A 19,367-nucleotide genomic window follows, 5' to 3' on the forward strand; every position below is an offset into this window, starting at 1 on the left:
GGCTGCCCTTCTTTATTCTTCCTCGCACAAAGACCCCTGTGGGCTAGCTCCAGCCTTTAAAGCACAGCTGGTGTTCACCAGGGTATGAATACATAGAAATATTCACAAATTTAAAAAAAAGAGGTTGTTTTAAATTTATTTCAAAATCATGTTGACAAGGGAGTGAAGGAGAATAGAAACGAAACAAGCTTCGTCATGAGTTCATAGTTCCTGACACATGTGAGTTCACTGGACTTCTCCTTCTACTTTTGAGTGTATCTGAAACTGTTCCTTTATAAGGTTTTTAAAAATGGGATACATAATTCTTTACCTAAGATTTTTCTTGGCAATATTAGGAATCTTCCCAATGAAGATGGGAGGAGGCAGGCTACAGACCAGCGTTGGTAGGTGTTGTTTATTATTCTCAAAAGCCAGCCAATATCAGTGCTGGGTAAAAGGAAGAGAGCAGGTACGGATTTTTAAGCAATTTTTCCAGATGAGGAAGGAAGGTAACATTTGATCGGACTTTGAAGGATGAGTGTAAGTTTGTTAAGCAAATAGAAACAGACCTGGAATCAGCCATTTCTCCCATGAAGCCCTGTGTCTTTGGAGTGATTAATGGCATTTAGAGATTACACTCTGGAAACGTTCCTTTTAAAAATATAACCCTACTGCCATTATGATACCTAGGAATTTAACAGTCATTTCTTAAAATATGAATCCTTTTAAAATATACCTCTCATGTGAAATTTTCGAGGCACATTCACTTGACTTTCACATCCTAATCTTGTAGTTTCCTCTTCAAAATTTATTGTGTGAGACAATAAATGCTAACAATGTGTGCCAGTCACCAAGTGAGAAGCTCTGTGCAACTCACTTAACACTTGGAACATACCAAAGGGTAAGGAGTATCATCCCCATTTCATAGACAGGAAAATGGAGGTCTAGAAATGAAATCACATGCTTATGAATAGGAGCTCACATAGAATAATGTAAGTTGTCTAATTCTGGGCCCTATGCTCTTTATTCTACTGTACGTTATGAAGAGGGCATATGTGGAAGGCAGACATTATCATTTTATTTTTCAGACGTTATCATTTTAAAATGTCATTTAAATATATAGTATTTGTTGCTGGTTATAATGATTAGCATTCTCTTAGTCTATATTTAAACAGTCCCTCATAAGATAAATTATCTTTGCCTTGGATGTAGCTGGTCTTTTTAAAAAGTATTATTATTACTATTGGAAATAGCAAAATTTCACCTCCTAGTTTGGAGGAAAGCCTGTGTTTATTTTTGCCTTCTTTCTAGAGGACTTGAAAGCCAAGGATCTTAGTGAAATCAATTTTAGGGATTTTCCAGAGAGGGTTGCAAACTGTTCATCAAATTCGCATCGATTTCTCTCCCTCAGGAATTGCCAACTACACAGGTAGAACAAAAAGGATTTTCTTTCTGCCTCCTTGTAGCCCTCCTAAAGAAATATCTTTGAAACAAAAATGCAGAAATAAATATACACATCCATGGTCCTCAAGGCTCTGATGTTAGAATCTATAATTATTTACCTTGTTTGAATCAACCACAAAGTACTCATATTCCCTTCATTTAACAAACATTTAGCAGGCGCTGTTCAAGGCATTTTACAAATACTTGCTCATTTAATATTCCTATGAAAACCTCTCAGATGGATATCATCATTATCCTCATTCTATAGATGAAGAAACCGATGCACAGAGAGGTAATTGCCCAGTTAATAAACTGGGGGCCCAGACCTAAGTCTATGCACCTAACCCCTATGTATGATGCCTCTTCAGTTATAGGTTCTTTAGAAGCAACATGTGCACCAATATGACTGAAGACCCTATAACTAATAATCCATTTTCTGTCAGTAAATGTACCTGGAAAAAAGTACCTTCGAAACTTAAGAATTATCTCGCCTGACTCAAGATTTCAGACCAGATTAGCAGAACACTTCCATCTTGGTTCTGGACACAAGAGATTAGGAATTTGAAATGACGTGCTTTGTTTTTCCCCATCAAGTTTAAGTTTCACAAAAACAAAAACAAAAACAAAAAAAAAAAACAAAAAAAAAAACAAACCACCACCACCAACAACAAACCAGAAATTTTGTTTGCAGAGGAAGATTCTACTAGAGGCAAGACCCTCAGGTGCTGTGGAACATCCAACATCTGGGTGAAGAGTCAATTACACTTCCAGGTACTTAGGTTTCCATGGCAGCAGCTGTCTTAATGTTTATGTCTGATTCTTTTCCTTTCAATATGGCTTCAGCAATAACAGGCATGATAATACTATAATAACACAAGTCACAATCATAATGGCCAACATTTATCCAGTATTCGCCAGTGTCAGGGACAGTGCTAGGAGCACTATGGGTCCAATGTTTAATGCTCACAAGAAAGCCCTGAGGCAGAGGCAATGCAATGTTTATTTTACGGATGGGGAACCTGAGGTACAGAGAAGTTAGGTGACCTGCGTAAAGCCACAGACTTGCAGGTCCGAGATTTAGAACCATGTCTCTTTGACCAGGGCCTGAGTAATTTTCCAAATTACCTCTCACATTAGAGACTCATGTCATTGGCTTCACTTAAAGCCCTCACCAATGCACATATAAATTCAGTTTAATATTACTTTTTAGTTTTCCTTCCCTTTTTAAATTTGTGGACTAAATATTTCCTGAGTCATTGTTCTATACTAGGCTATGGTCAATAATGGGGGAACAAAACATAGTCTCTGATTCATGGGGCTGAAAAGAACTTAAAAAGGGAGAGAGATGTGCCTTTACAATGATATTCAAAAGGGACCAAACAAGTTAATGTCCTGACCCTGGAGACCCCAATGAAGGGGCATGTACTCCAATCTTCAGGGAAGACTTCCTGGAGAAAGTGACATCTAGGCTGTGACAGAAAGAACAACCTGGAATTTAGTAAGAAAAGTTAGAATTAGGACAAGGGGCATTCTGAGCATAAGGAAGAGCTATTTACTCAAGTATGAGATAGAATCAAACACTTTCCAGGGAAATGCCAGAAATTTAGTATGATCTGAATTGGCAGTAAAGAGGAGCAGGAAGAGATAAGACTAGAAAATTAAGGACTGGGGCACCGGGTGGCTAGTCAGTTAAGCATCTGCCTTTGGCTCAGGTCATGATCCTGGAATTTCAGGATGGAGCCTCACATCAGGCTCTAGGCTTCCTGCTCAATGGGGAGCCTGCTTCTTCCTCTACCTCTCCAACCCCTGCCCCTGCTCCTGTTCTCTCTCTCTTGTTTGCTCATTGTCTCTCAAATAAATAAATCAAATATTTAAAAAAAAGGATTTTTTTCAGGGACATATATGTTCTGCAAGAGTTTATATTTGGCTACTGGGGTGGTGGGGAAGCTTCCAAGCGGGGTTCTGACTTTGGATCCTCATGAGCTGTCAGCCACAGAGATCTGTGTTTTCCGACACACTTGGGAAGAGCTGTGGTCTGTCAGTGGGATAGCCATTTGACAAGAAGACTGCCTTGGGAAAGTCAGATGCCTGATAGTGGTAATAATAACATCTGGTAAGTTGCTAGAGATTTCTAAATTCCCTGTGGTTGCTCAGAAGCCAGCTGATGTCCCAAGGCAGGAAGTCATTCTTGATACTTTTTAAAGATGCTTCTCCAAAAAATGAAAGTTACTGACCCATCACATAAAAGTGGTGCCTCAGATACTGAGTCAAGATTAGGAAATCAGTTGTGCATCTTGGGAAGAACGCAAACAGGTGTATTAATTGGTATCTAGTTTATTCTTCTGCTATGAAAGCAAACTGTTTACTTGTTTGAAATATTACACGTTTATAGAAGTGAAGAGTTTGGGCCTTTGACTCAGGCATGTCTCAGTTCAAACCTGGGCTTTGTTGTCTATTTGCTGAGGCACTTGGGACCAGTTACCACATTCTCCGTGCCAGGTTTCTGGGTCTCTAAAATGAAGATAGTAAGAGTAACTAACTTCTTTGTCCTTTGGGACTATTAGGTCAATTAAATGTAGAGAAGGTGCTTACCATGTGCCCAGCGTGTAATGTTCAATAAATAACAGTGAATATTAATATCTCACATCAGTCTTCTGAAGATATGAATGACAACTCTCGAAAGTATATGCATTTGAAAACTGGACATGTAAAGCTGAAGGAACGAATAATGGTAGAATTTCAGACAGAGGAGAAGAATTAGGACACAGAAAAGGGTTGAAACAGCCTTGGAGTGGGATTCAGGAAATACCTACAAGCTCATCATACAACATCTGGCAATTCCCTTTCTCCTGCTTTTTAATTTTTTATTTAGAACTATTTTCAAACATACAGAAAAGTGAATATATCAATTAGATTCATCGATCATTAACATTTTGCCTCATTTGCCTATTTTTCTCACACATGCACTTGTCCACACACTTTACCTGAGCCATACGAAGAGGTTGCCTTTTACCTCTGCACACTGTACTGTGTCTCCTAAGTATGAAGGTATTGTCTTACGTACAGCAGAGTCACCAACATCATAAAATCAAGACTGATACAGCGTTTTTATCTAGTCTACCATTCACACTCCAATTTGGTCAGCATGAATCGTAATTGATAGCACTTCTCCCTTCAGTTCCGTTTCCAGTCCAGAAACAGGCTCTACATTTAGTTGTCATATTTGTTCAGTCCCTTTTAATATGGAATGATTCCATCCTTTTCTGCTTTGACATCAGTCTCTCCTTCTGAAACAAAGAAGGGGGCATCAGACAAATCTGGGTTTGAATCCTGGCTTTCTCACCTGGGGGCCTGAGTGACCTGGGGCAGGCTACTTCACCTGCAGAGTCTCAGTCTTCTCATCTGCTAGATGGGAATACTAATCATTTATGGTAAGGACTCAGTGAAACCCTGCGAGGTGCTAAGGCATATGACGAGGATCCTGAAACCTAGTAAAAGATCAGTGCATTTCATTAGTGTAATTAGCATAATATAATTAATGCTGTGTTAGTGATATAATGTTATTAGTGCAGCTCTGCCACTTTCTTGCTGTGTGACCTTGAAGAAACTGCTTTGCTTCTCAGAGACTCAATATCCTTGGCTGTCATAATGGTACTTTTAATACCTTCCTCCCAGGCTTGAAAGAGACCTCACAGGTGAAGTGTCCAGTGCAAGACTGGCACATAGAAGAGTTCAGGTAATGTCCATTCCCTTCGCCCTTGCAAACGCTAACTATCCTCTATCCGCAGTAAAGACTCCTGCCTCCATTTCTTTTATCATGCGGAAATGTCAAGAGGCAGACTTTGTGGAAATAAACTCCAGGAGCAAGGCCCTGACAGCAGCTGGATCCCTAAAGATTCTACTGTGAAAGGGGAGCTGGAGACCCCACCTTCCACACTGCAGCTTTACACCAAGTGTATTTTGGAATAATCTTTTCCCTGTTGGTCAAACAAATTGCCATCCTGGGTGTGGTGGGTGTGGTGGGGGTTTGGAGAAAGGATGGTGGTACGTGCAGAGTCACTGTGATTCATTGTTGACTGAAATTAGAGTCTGGGGATCCTTGTGACCTTCATGTCACTGTGGAAACTCTGACATGGTGACCATCCAAAACAGGCTCTCCAGGACTGCCTGGAATGCCCAGCAGTCAGGTCACAGCATAGTTACCAGCTCAGGGAAGATTTCTCTGACCTCTGCATCCAGTGTTACTTCCTACCCCCCAATATCAAACCCCTATTTTATTGTCTTCTTGACACTTAGCACTATCTGATAGCAGGTCTGGTTTATCTGTATCTGATTCTTAACTGTATTCCTCGACTAGGCTATAAGCCCCAGATGTCAGAGAATGTGACTGTGTTATTCTCCACTGGATCCCTAGCCTATGACATGGTGGTCACCAATTTATTTAAGCACCAATATTTGTAGCCTGAGTAAATGAATCCTTTCCCATTCTGATCTCCCTGTGATGATGGGTCCCAATAAAGGCAAACTGATGAAGTTTACTATACTTTGGGCCCCGTCATGACTTTGGGGTATATAGTGAGAGCTCAAGAGGGGCTCTGTGGTGGATAAGTTAGGACCAAGTTAGGATCAGGGCATTTGAACCCTGCGATCTGGGAGACCAGGTTCCTCTCTGGGTTGGGATTTTCTCTTTTCCTTCCTTAATTGAAGTTAGCTGTCATGCCCCCCTCCAGTGGCTCTAGCCCATCCTGGATGCATAAACCCTGGGGACTGCCAGGAGCTCATTTCTGAACCATCTTCTCAAATATGGGGACATTCCTTGTCCAAATGAGCCGTAAGTAAAAAAATATAAATTTTTGAATGTGACGTGAGGTTATTGATTTGGTTGCTGAAACTTACAAAACTTGTCCAACATGTAGGACTGTTACTCAGAATGTGGTTTTCTGGAACAAGCAGAACCATCACACCTGGTTGCCACTTTATACCTCATAGGTTTAGGAATCATGGCTTAGGGTCTAAATCTTGGACACGCTCCATAGTATCTGTGTGATTTGGGCAAATGCATTCCTTCTTGAGCATCAGTTCTCATCTGTGAGTGGGAACTATAATACCTACCTTACCTGTGAAGACTGAGTGACCTGCCCAAGTTGGGGCACCCAGCAGAGGTTGCATAGAGGCTTTCCTTGTGGGGGAGTATGCAGGTTGGTGTAGAGTTCAGAACCAATGTCTCTGGCATCAGACAGACCTGACTTTGTATCTCAGTTTTTCTTCTCCCACGTTGGGTGACCACAGATAATGCACTTTACTTCTTTCAATCCTCTGTTTTCTCATCTATACTATGGCTATACTAATGTCTGCACATTTCTTAAGACTAATGAGAGAATCAGCTAGAATGTATCTTTACATAAAACATAGTTCAGGTAGTTATTACTTTTTAAAGCCTTAGAAATTCAGATCCTTCTGCCTCAGGTAGAAATGAAACTGTAACTGTGGCCAGGTCTAACATGACACCCAAATTGCTAAATAAAATAACACATTTAGTATTCAAACAAATCCATAGAAATAGTTGGTCTCATTAGATGTCAGTGTCCTGTGCAACAAAAGGGTTGATGTAGTGTCTTTTAGCACTGGGTGTGGGGGACATGTCCTAGAGAAAAGATTAGAGCGAGTCTCTGCTTCCTATCTTTGCTCTGCTGCAACTTCTCCTTGCCGAAAGCAGCACATATCCCCCGTTCACTCAACATCTCATGCATCCCTAGACCTCAGAAAGCCAGGTCAGCAGTGCCTCATCCTGAGGGACTGAGGATGAGGTACTGAGGTACTGAAACCCGGCCTCACAGGGCCTTCCTCCGAGTAAATCTATGTTGTTTGGTTTGTTTGTGGAGACAAGTAGGTGGCCTCTGGCTCAGACAGGCAGGCTGGAAGTGACCTTCTGTAGCTTGACTCCACAGGTTTGTTTGTAAGAACACAGACACACAAGTGGCCACTGACAATATGTGCTTCAACATCATATACGGGGTGTATTTTGCTCAGAAACATGCCCTGTTAGTTGTTGAAACCTTTTTTGCATTCCCCGAAACAAATGACACTATAGTGTATTTTCTTTTGGGGGGCAGTAAATAAAAGTCTTTTATGTTGACAATGATAATATTATATTCTACAATCTATTTGCATTTCTCTATTCTGTGGATTTTATTGCTTGGTATAAATCCCCAGGCTGAGGCACATTAAGCTTCACTCAGGGAGAAACAGTACATTTTATCATAGGGCTGGACAGCTACCCACACAAGATGCCACTTGCATGGACTGGTTTTTGCTCAGATGTGCAGAGAATATGTATAGGGAGAAAGAAATCCATATATGTGCAGGTTGGGGCATTGTGCCATGAAGCCTGGAAGAATTTTCTTTGGATCCACAATCTAAATGGATTTCCAAGAGGGAGCTGGTCTGAGCACACGCTTCTTCTATGTGCTACACATGACCCCATCCCGCCAGGCAGGTCCTCAGGAGAGCAATCGGCACCTGCTTCAGCTATGGCTAGAGCTCGTTGGCCCATGTGGTGGGCAGAAAACTGAAATGAGGACAGAGAAGCGTCTCAAAGACTCAAGGAGGAGTTCAGTCTCTCACCACCTTCCTGCAGGTCTTCTGAATACTTCTGAGCATAGGAGCCTCTTCCTTCAACAGGCAAGTCAGTAGTTGCTGAGATACACCACGACACAAGCTTGAGCCAGGGTTGCTATCAACCATCAGCTGTCCACTGAGCACTGACTGTGTGCCATGCATTGTGCTAAGCACTCTCTCATTTAATCCTTACAACAATCCCAATGAGGTGGGTGCTACTATTGCCCGATTTTTCAGATGGGGACAGTGAGGACTAAAGTTCTACCACTGGTAACTTGCAGAGTAGAAATTCATCCCCTGGGCCATCTGGCTCTGGCTGTAGTTATTCATGGAAGGAGAAAATTATGCTAAGTGCGCCTTAAGAAACCATCAATGGTGGTCACAAAACCACTTCACTGCCAAGGATAAAAATATGAAGAAAAAATGAATGAGTAGTGGTTTTAATGGGATAATTATGTTATCCCATTATGTCGTAGGATTATGTTGTTTGGTTGCCTGGCATAAGTTAATTTCCATAATGTTTTTCTATTTCAGTCAAGGCTGTCTTTTTTTTTTTTTTTTCCTCTCTTCTTTTCTAGTGATGTTTTCCAGGTGTAAAAAGTAGGAATATACTAGGCAGCTACATCTAAGAGTCTTTGGCTCTATTCAAGGGTTTGGTTGTAACTTCACCCCAAATCTGTTTGGAAAAGAGTGAAGAGTACCTGCTCCAGCTCCATTCAGAAGAACACCCTGTCACTGGTTCAGTTCAGCAAATGGGGCTTCTAGATACTCAACCTTTAATGGAAAAGTTCTATGGCTTGGATTAAAGAAGTCATAAAGTGCTTATTTAATTATGTTTCAAGCCCATTTATCTGGTTTTGAGTCTAAGGAAGATACACTCTGTCAGAAGGGGTAAATGAAAGGGGATTAATACATGATTTTCTTTTATTCCTCCCCGACTCATCTGAATGGCTGTTTTCAAGTTGAACTTTTAAAGTATGGCATTTGCGAGTGAAATCGCCCCTTTTATTTTCAAGGTAACCGAATCCCATTTTTCACTTTCCGTTTCCTTCTAGAAGAATCAAAATGTTTTTAGAACTTAGCTTCTCAAGTGACCGATTTTATAAGGTGGGCACTTCAGTATGGTAAAAAAGATTGGTGTGGCGAGGACATTCAAGACAGGGGTGGTCAGGCCGGTCCTCTGCAGCTGAAGCGACCCCCCCAGCCTCAGAGAGCATATTGATTTCACCGTGTTTGCACTGGAAACACCAAAGGAATTTCCACACCTTGTCCTTGGGCCAGGCCTAGGGGACAGAAGAGCTAGAACTCTGGCCAGAATTTTGTCACCCTTGGAGCTGCTGAGGGGCAGTGTTATCAGATGCAAAGCCTGCAACCATGTGCTATGTTGGCTTAGATAGGTGTCTCCAAAAGTCTCAGACAAATGAGAGTTGACCTTAGGTGACACTGGACCGGACTTTAAATAATATTAGATCCCATAGTAATGTACGATTATTTTTCCAACTGTCTTTCAATCCTTCTGAATACATAAAGGACAAAGTCTGCATTGGATGCTCTGTCTTTAACATTTTCCTCATCTCTCTCTCTCTCTCTCTCTCTCTTTTTTATATATATAAAGAAAGACCAGGCCTGAGTGTTGGGCCTTTAGAAGGTAACCGTTTCCAATGAATAATATTGTTTGATTTTTTATTGTTTTGTTTTTATAACTTTGACTGATGGCACTTTTAAAGGTAGGCTATAATGTTTTATTTTAAGACCAATGGATTAAGATGTTTTCTACTATTAAGAGATTTTGTTTGTGGGTGTGACAAAACTCACCTGCATGGCATAGGAGGGCTAACGCTTGGGATGCACTGCTTTAGGTGGCTGAGCAGGAGGTTGAAGGAGGTAGGTGTCTCCCAAACTCACAGATGTGATTTCCAATCGTCCCTCTGCCTTCACTAGCTGTGTGCTTCAGTTTTCCCATCTGTAAAGTGGGTGTTATGAGCAGCCGGAGGAAAGCAGTTTTCTTCCATTTCCTAAGACAGAGTGGGCAATGTGCTTGGCATCCACAGAGATGCTGACCCCTGGGCCAAGCCTTGGGAAGTGCAGACTCCCTTACCTTGAAGTTAGTTGTGTGCTGTTTCCTTACTGCCAGGTCTCTGAGTGTGCTGCTGGGTGGGGAAAAAAGTTGAGATGTAGTTCCTAATCCCTGCAGCCTGGTGAACAAGTGTGCTCCTGAGGCCAGAAAATCAAGCAGACCCATCTGGCCAACATGGCTTAGCAGCATGAAGGTCAAAGTTTTGTGCACCAGCAGGCTTTCCCTTTCTCAGGCTGCAAATCTTTGGCAATCGGAGGCAGGCTCTGGATTAAGCTTAATTAAAATTCATTCTTAATTAGGGCCATTACTTAAAATCAACTCTATGTAATGAAGCTGTGTAATCATAATTAAGCCCCAGAAATGGAATTAGGAAGCGCAGAATGCAAAAGCCAAACACAGATGGGCCCAGGGCCTATGAGGACAGAGATAGGTCTTCTGGATTCAACAGAATTTTCAAATAGCTAAGGACCAATGATTGCATTGACAAGAACCCTGGTAGCCATCAGGACAATGAACTAATCAGAAAGAGGGTTTGGGATAAATGGGACCCTGAGAGGCAACTTGTGTGACATTATGGGCGAAAGGATGGGGCAACATCAGGCAGAGGGGACCAATGTGTGGTGAGGAGGAGCAGAAGCACTTAACAATTTTATATTGAGGCTTACTATGTATCCAGCACTGTCTGTCTTTTTTTTTTTTTTAAGTATGAATGAGCTGGATTTACTGTCATGATCACCCTGAGAATAGGTATTATTATTTCCTCCAACTTACATATCAGGAGTCTAAGGCTAAGAGAGGTTAAGTAACTTGCTCAAGGTCACACAGCAAGTAAGTGGCAAACACTAAGGGCTGCACAAATGATACTTGTTCTAATAAAGGTACTATCCGCCCATCTGTTTAATCTGTTGGTCAGAGTTAGTAAGACCTGCAGACAACACATGCCCAGAAGCTATACATAAGTGCCAAGGGAGGTCATTCACCCATGCTTGTCCTCAGATCCCAAGCTAATGCCTGCCAGGGTAGGCCAGGCACTTAGGTTCAGAGAGGGAGGTGCTAATTCCAGAGCTGTGGAGCTGGAGGCAGAAGAGAGAGCAAGAAAGAACTCCATCTGATACCTGGTTTTTCACTTAGCAATTCAGTTTTCCTTGCTCAAGAGACCTCTGGGAATTATGAACTATATATATATATATATTTTTTTTTCCTGGCACTGATCTGGACTTCTCAAATACATTATCTCATTTAGTTTTTATCAAAACCTCACAGATCAGGAATTATCACTTCCATTCTACAGATGGAGAAACTGAGACTCAGAGAAACAAGGCTGTCAGCTCACTGAACAATGTGAATTACATTTCTTGACTCTCAAATTGGGTTTTTAATTTATTGCATTAAACACCATGCTGTCCTGGATACTGTCCAGGCTGGTGTGCCTCCCAGACTCTATTTCTGCTCACAGTCCAGTCAGACCATCAGGAGGGACTTCCCAGATTTGGAACTGAATGTGCCTTTGGTGCTGGAACCATCCTGCAGTCCATGTTTCCTAAACAGCCTCAGACCCACACAGTGAACCCTCTCAGTGGCACTCACACCATGGTGCTTGCCTTGTGCCATGGGGACATCACTACTTACTGGGTTAAATCCTTTGTCTTTGGAAGATAGTGTAGAAGGAAATGTGGCCAAGACCTAATGATCATTAAGGCCTTCCAATTCCAGACCTTTGATATCTCAAAATGAGTTATACGCATAGTCCACAGAGAAAGTGTCCATTACATGCAAACATTTCCATCAGATGACATTTTTTTTCAAAGTTGTGTTAGAAGAAAAAAAAGTTGTGCTAGCCTTTCCCCAGTTTTTTATACACCTGAACCTGAATTGAAAAAGAACGCAGGGTGTGGCCTGCCCCACAGTCCATGTCTAGGGGGCCCCAAGAGTTACCAAAGGCATTTCTGTTGGGCTCTGATCTGTATATTAGCCATGTTTCCACTCTGTGTGGAGGGTTAGAGAACATTCATTCGGTTAGTGCCTCTTACTTATGCCCTGGCTGTCCTTAACAGGGAGGTGTGGGAACTAGAGCCAGGTCTTGCTCTGAAAAGAAAAGGTTCAAGTTTGCTACCCAGTATCAATATTACAGAGCCAAGAACCCTGCTGTTTTGAGGAGGAGAGTAAATGGTAGGGGTGAAGAGGCTGGTGGCCAGATCAGGTTCCTCAGGATCCTAGAGCCCCTGTTTCCCTGCGCACCTGCCAGGCTGCCCCATCACATAACTCCAGGGGGCACCCTTCACATGGCATTCCATGTAAATCCTTCCCAATGGGGTTGTGCCACGTGGAGGTTCTGATGCAAACCCCAATCCCAAAGGGCACCCCCAAGTGAGCCAGTGCTACATTAGGGGGCCAAACCCCAGATTGCAAGGTGTTCACAGACACTGACTTGTGAGGAGGCCACCGTCCCTCTCCCAGCCATGACCGCTTTGTCCTTTATCCCGAGACCATTTGCCTCTATTTACACTAAATAGCCCTGATGCCATTTGCTGGTTCCTGTATTTTGGGCAAGGTGAGCTGGAGGGCCCTGCAGCCGGTCTGAACAGGTAGCTGTCCTGGTGGTGGTCACGCGGGAGGTCCTGCTCTTCCAACAAAGTTTAGCAAACATCTTATCTCCCTCAAAACTGGTGAGGTAATGTTTATGAAATATCACTGTCCCCTTTCACTGCACTGTGGGCTGCCAATACGACCAACTCGTGCTGGGAGGTGGACTCTCCTGGGCCACCATGCTTCCCTCATGTCCTCTCCTGCTCCCTCCTTCACTGATGTCGTTCCTCACTGCAGATAGTGGGAGAGCAGGACTCGCCAGCGACTTTCGAGTTGGCCTTCGTGTCTCCACTTTTCAAGGCACATCCACAGCTCCCTTATATCAGGAATCTGGGGCAAAGAGAAGTAAGGCATCTTGGCCAAAGTTACAAAGCAGGGTGGTGCTGGGCTGGGGACCCAGGGTTCTACCTCCTAAAGACCCTTCTGAACTGCTTTATCTGTGACCACCATTCATTTAAGCTTCTCTATCTTTGAGATGGATGGATGGATGGATGGATGAGGAGCCATAGACACCGATGGGAGAAAGATAGCTGGACAAGTGAATAACAGGCAGAAAGACAGAGATGATCGTGTAAGTGTAGGCCATGTTTGTATGTTCTTGAAGGATACAAAAAAACTATGGACAATAGTTGCCCCTGGAAAGGGAATGGGGAATCTGAGTGAGAAACAGAGGGGGGGGGGGCGGGGGGAGAGAAAGAGAGAGAGAGAGAGAGAGAGGCAGCTTTTTATTATTCTTTTGCCTTTGCTTCCTCTGAAATGTTGGAACGTTTTTCATGGGCACCTATTAATTCTAAAATTTTCAATTTCTACTATTTTGCTATCTCTGTTCTCATGTCTTTGTCCACAGGGTAGCTCAAAAGCCAACACTCTAGGAAAGTCACAGGAGGCCTCTCAAGGGAACCCACCAAGTCATTTCCTGGTCAGAAACCTACTCTTACAAATAAGCTAAGTCCATCTGCTCCGCCAGACCCACAGTGGCTCAGGCTTATACTGAATTGAACAGCACTGGGAGGCAGATGAATCTCAGCCTTCGGAGTCTGGCTGTCCCGGGTACCTCACCCCCTGACTCAGTTCCTGGGGAGCCTGTTCGCAGAGGAACAGCGGAGATGTTTATTTCACGGGTGCTTACAAATGTGACTGATTGAAAACCACTTCTACTCCCACAACTTGGAACGGGTTACTGATTTTCAGTTCAGCTGTATAATGGAATACCATGCGATCACTAGGAATAAATCAGGGATCCTATACTTTCCATGTTCAGTGTTAGATTACACAACCAGACAAACCCCTCTGCCTTATGCAGTCTGGTTTCGTGGATTGCAGAGGTTTCGTGGCTGATCTTAATATCAGCCTGGGTTGGGGTTGCTCTGCTGCCATGAGGGCCCCTCAGAGTGGCATGCAGCGAGGTCAAGTCAAATATGCCAAAAATGCTAACAAGAATCAACTCTTGGTTGTGAGAGTCTGAGTAACATATTATTTTTCACTTTTTTATCCCATTTCCAATGTTTGAATGTACTTTTTTACTGTAAAAAAATAAACATAAAGAATCTCTTAGATAAAGACCAATAAAAGAATTTCTGGATAGGAAGGAAATAAGACAAAATGATATGCTTGGATGGTAAGATCATATATGATTTTTTTCTCCTTATGTTCGTATTTTTCTGAATTTTCTACATTTGATATATTTATAATGGAACATTCACACTTAAGATGACTTTCTTTTTTTTTTTTTTTTTTTAATGGGTAGAGAGGGGAGAGATTATGCTATTAAAAAGCCAGAGCTTCAGGCTCTCCAAAGCCTGTTCATGTTAATTGGTTGCCATTTCATAAGCCCCTACAATGTGTACATCACTGAACTGGGGGGGGGGGGTACAGAGGTGAATGAGATATGCAAATCATTTAATTGAGAAAAATCATAGTCTAGTTGAGGAAATAAGACCCTTTCTGATACAAGATGTAAGGTCTCATCCTAGAGCTTAGGCTGTCAAATAATAATCATAATACTACGGAGGAACTCCTCTCCCTTTCTTAACCATGTCAGTTCTGAGCCTCAGTTTCCTTTTCTGTAAATGTAACCTACCTCACAGGGTTACCATGCAAATTAAATGGAGCTGCACATAAAGGTCTCAGCAAGGTGTTTTGCAAACAGTCCCTCCACACAAATCACCATTACCAACATGGCTCTGTGTGCCATGCCTGCTATTTCGAAGTCAGGTTTGCTCGGATGTGACTGAGCTGGGGTCTGCACCCACTTTTATCTAACCTCAAAGCTAATGATCTTTCCCTAATTAGCTACTGCATTTCCCCTTCCAGTTTAACCTACATTTCTTCTAAACCTCACCCCTTGGTCTTGCCACGAAGAAAATCTACATTTCCATGAAAATGTCAAAAGAGAAATGAATCTGCTTTAAAGAACAGCGGAAGAAGACGGACTCATCTCGTGCTGGATCTTGCAACTTTGTCATTTTGCAGTTTGTCTCTTGGTTTAAGAGAGTCCGTCCCCAGCCTGTGGTGGTGACACAGCCTTGCTGGGGTATTCCTGGTTCCCTCACTGCGAGTGTGTCAAAGGGGGTTCATCCACTCTGGACAGAGGGAAGAGGGTCGTGAACAGAGAGCAAGGGGAAGCAGAGGAGAGGGCCAGTGGGGTCTGGGAGAGCCCCAGGGAGCTCCACAACTAAAGCCAAGATGCACACACCAATTGCCCATCGGCTAACTGCGAAGTCTGGGGGAGATGGGACAAAAACGATGAGGTAAACTCTTCCACCCCAAGGGGAACAAGGAAAAAGAATTTTCCCTCTGCTTTGAGGGGACCTTTATGTCTTTCCCAAACTGGATAACTCCTTGGGAGATAGTAAATCGTGATAGTTTCTCCCTGTCCCTCTAGTCAACTACCTTTCTAAAGGGAATCTACGTAAGCCCCCCTTTAGCTCAGCCCACCTCTTTCCTTTCCTTTCTGTTCACCCGACTCTGTGCCAGGCACTGCTTGGCACAAGAAGGGCAGGTAAGAACACTGGGAGGACTGTGTTTTGGGATAAGGAAGGAACAAGGCAAACATATTATGGGACAAGTGCTGTCCTAGGGGCAGGACAACGTGGTAGCTAATGGGTTGAGGTGGACAGGAAGGGCTTCCAGGGGCACAGGCACTGAGCTAGGTCTTCAGAGACGCTGTAAGCAGTCTCCCAGTGCCTCTGAGAGAGGATGGCAATTCTAGCAAAGACATGAGAGCGATGGATGTCTCTGCCACGTGCCTGGTGGGCAGCAGCATCTGGATCACAGAAGTGCGCAGAGGAGATCTGGGGCTATAAGGCTACTGCACAGGTGAGGTGACCTCCAGAGGCCCTTGACTGACCTGCTGAGGGACCAGTAATGAGGGGAAGAGTTGGGAGTGATGTCTTCCTGGAAGTGGATGTCCATGTGGAACAGTATGAAGATGTGGTTCTCTTATCTTTGGTCATGTCTTCCGTTTGGGGAGAAGAAATTCTAAATTTATAATTTAATCAGATGACCAGAAAAACAGTTATCTGGGTGCTGAGGAATGGTTCATTCATTCATTCATAACAGTTCTTGTGCCTCTGTTTATATTTTCTACTGCTGAAGTTTCTGTGGTGGCTACACAGATTGTTAAGGCTTGGTTCTAATCTCAAGAATCTTACAGCTAGGGCACCTTGGAGGCTCAGTAGTTGAACATCTGCCTTGGGCTCAGGTTGTGATTCCGGGGTCTGGGATCAAGTCCCACATCAAGGCTCCCCATGAGGAGTCTGCTTCTCCCTCTGCTTATGTCTCTGCCTCTCTCTGTGTGTCTTTCATGAATAAATAAATAAAATCTTAAAAAAAAAAAAAAAGGAATCTTACAGCCAGAAGGAGAGAGAGGTGAGTACTAACCCTGTGCTGTTAATCCATAAACTGAGCTGGTCACATTATTGACATACCACCACTTAAATGCCTCAATGGACTTCTATTTCTCTCAGGAAAAATACAAACTGTTACTCAGGCTAAAGCATTCCTATCTGGTCTTACCTCCTGAGACCCATCTCCTACCACCTCCCTCCTTTTCCCTCACTGTCCTTTCAGTGATCCTCATTAGATTACCTTCAACCACAGGCCCTTAACACATGCTGTTCACTCTACCACCATCATCTCCCCTGGTTCATGTCCACTTATCCCTAAGTCCACATCCATGTTGCCTCCTCAGGGAAGGCTTTCCGGGTCTACCTGAATGGACTCTGTCCCTATGACACATTCTCATACTCCACATAACATCCTTCATAACTCTTATCTCAGTCATGGTTATTTTGTATTTATTTACATGATAACTTTATCAATATCTATATTTTCCACCAGACTGTAAGCTCCAAGAGACCAAGAACTGTGTGTTTTCAAAAAAATCAACTTTACTAAGGCATAATTTTTGTACAACAAACACATGCATTTCATATATACACTTCGATGAGTTTTGACAAGTTTACACAAAAATGTATACACTGTGTAATCACCACTGCAGTCAAGATATAGACAATTTCCAGAAAGTTCCTCTTTGCCTCATCCTGGTCCATCTGTCCCTGGCCTCAGGTAACCAACTGCTCTGCTTCCTATCTCTATAGATTCGCGTTTTCTAGTTTCATATAAAGCAATCAGTAAGCATTCTGCTGTGTCTAGCTTCTCTTTTTCCATTCAATATAATGTTTTCAGGAATCATCCTTGCTGTGTCTATCAGTAGTTCGTGGCTTTTCATTGCTGAATACTCTTCTCCATTTGATTCATGGAAGTCACCCCTGTCTCTTAATGATTCATCAACTCTTTAAGGGCAGGGGCTGCATTGTCTGACACCCTGATACTTGATATGGGCCTAGGCACATAGACAACTTTTAGGAGTGGTGTAGCCCATTTTCCTGGACCCAAGGCATGTGAGTGACCACTCTGTACCCACACCCAACAGTCACCCCGACATTAACAGTCTTCCCCTCCATGTCCACAGGCTGACCTTCTGGGTCCTGGGGGCCCAAATACATCTACTTCTCTTCAGAATCAGTCTGATACTTCCCACAGCCATGGGGAGAAGTCCTGGGTCAGCCACAGCGATTAGGAAGCAAAGCAGGGTGATCATGGGCTGATCCTTTCAACACTGTGAACTTTGATTTCCTCAACTGTTAAATAGAGACACTGCTGTCTACCTCATAGGGTCATTAAGTGGGCACATATGTGTGAAAGTGCTGTTTGAACGTGGAGAATACGATACTGTATAGTCAGAGTAAATTTAATCATTTCATTGAATTGATGATGGTCTGTTACCTTGGACTTAGTATATTCAATTTCTTTTCCCATCAAATGAGAGGTTGAGCTTGTATTTCCTTAGATGACTTCTATCTTGAAACTTGAAACCTAAGGTGTTGGTGTATCAGAGAAATGGCCTGATTGTCCAGAATTAGAAAATTTTATGTGATTTTATTTTAGAGAACAACTGGCTTCTCTGAGAATTCTCTTCTTGAGTAAAGGATTCAGCTCTAGTTTTGAGAACAAATCAGGGTTTTTGCATCAATAGGCTTAAATCTGTAATTTTTTCCAAGTGCATCACAGAGAATAATAGAGCTCCATGCTTCCTGGTCTGCGGGCTGGTGCTGTGACGCATGTCTTTTGCTGGACCTGGATCTCTTTGATGGGGAAAAAAGTGTCCCCATTACTAGTGGAGCAGGAGCAGGAACAGGGTTCCACTTTGCAAGCTAACAGTTCAGTTCAAACCACTGCTTTGTGGGGAATGTCACTCAACAGAGGATTCTGAGGGCCTACTATGCGTTAGGGGCTTTATATGTATTGTCACTCTCGACCACCCTGTGCTGGAGGAACTAAACCCCAATTTAAGGCAGAGAAATGGCTCCATGAGGTGTGGCTTGCCATGCTCCCTCAGTTAGTAAATGACCAAGCTGGGGCTAGAACACCAGCTTTCCACTCTGAAAGGCCCTGCCCTAGACATAGGGGTGCAAAGACAGTCCAGTTACACTTGAATTCTTAGCTGCCAGGAAGAGAAAGCAGTGGTTTAATATTCACGGAAAAGAAATCCAAGAATGTCAAGGCTGTTAGTAACTCATCATCTAGTTCAACTCCCTTGTTTTGCTGGTGAGCAGACAGGGGTCCAAAGAAGTGGTCTGACTTGCCTGGGGTGACACTGCCAGCTGGCTGCGAATAAGAGCTATGGCCCAGGCCTCCTGACTCCCAGATTAGGACTTTCCTGGCCATGGCATGCCCTGGGGCAGAACAGAAATTGCTGCCAGAAACAAGGAAGCAGGGAACCAGGAACAAGGCTATTTTTTCAAATCACTGTCTCCAGCATGCCGGGTTCAGAGTGAAGGAGAACGGTGTTCTGGAAACCAGTCAGCAGAAACCATTTCATAACTGCCCTTAAAAAACCACAATGCTGTGTCCTTTTCCTGTGACCTCTGATGGACTCAAGGACAAATCTCAGACCAGCCCTTTTGTGAGATTCCATTTCCTGGCTCCCTCCCACCCCCAGGTCCAAAGACCTCAGAGCAGGGATTCCCACGTCGCAATCAGACACTGTTTGCTATTTGGTCCCAAACAGCCTTTGTTTTGAAAACTCTTGGCTAACGATTAAATTATCTTTATTAATCAATCCCTAATTATTTTTTCCCATTCTATCATTCTCAAAGGC

General features: G+C 43.1%; 2 long non-coding RNA genes across 3 annotated transcripts in view; one reads left to right on the forward strand and one right to left on the reverse strand.

The window, feature by feature from the left end:
- Positions 1-7,655: 7,655 nt before the first annotated feature.
- LOC144312647 (uncharacterized) lies at positions 7,656-19,328 on the forward strand. The gene is made up of 2 exons (XR_013378182.1): positions 7,656-8,107; positions 15,065-19,328. It is a non-coding gene; the product is annotated as an uncharacterized LOC144312647 (long non-coding RNA).
- LOC144312646 (uncharacterized) overlaps positions 9,786-19,367 on the reverse strand; it is a 40,284-nt gene continuing 30,702 nt past the window's right edge. The window contains exons 7-9 of one of the 2 annotated variants that reach the window (XR_013378179.1): positions 12,936-13,033; positions 10,139-10,187; positions 9,786-10,055 (exon numbers count right to left, since the gene is read on the reverse strand). This is a non-coding gene — a long non-coding RNA (uncharacterized LOC144312646). Of the gene's footprint in view, positions 10,056-10,138; positions 10,188-12,935; positions 13,034-17,098; positions 18,352-19,367 lie in introns of those variants that run through there. The other variant, XR_013378180.1, reaches the window with a different exon arrangement.

Source organism: Canis aureus, chromosome 4 (assembly GCF_053574225.1).
Source record: "Canis aureus isolate CA01 chromosome 4, VMU_Caureus_v.1.0, whole genome shotgun sequence".
Lineage (NCBI taxonomy): Eukaryota > Metazoa > Chordata > Mammalia > Carnivora > Canidae > Canis > Canis aureus.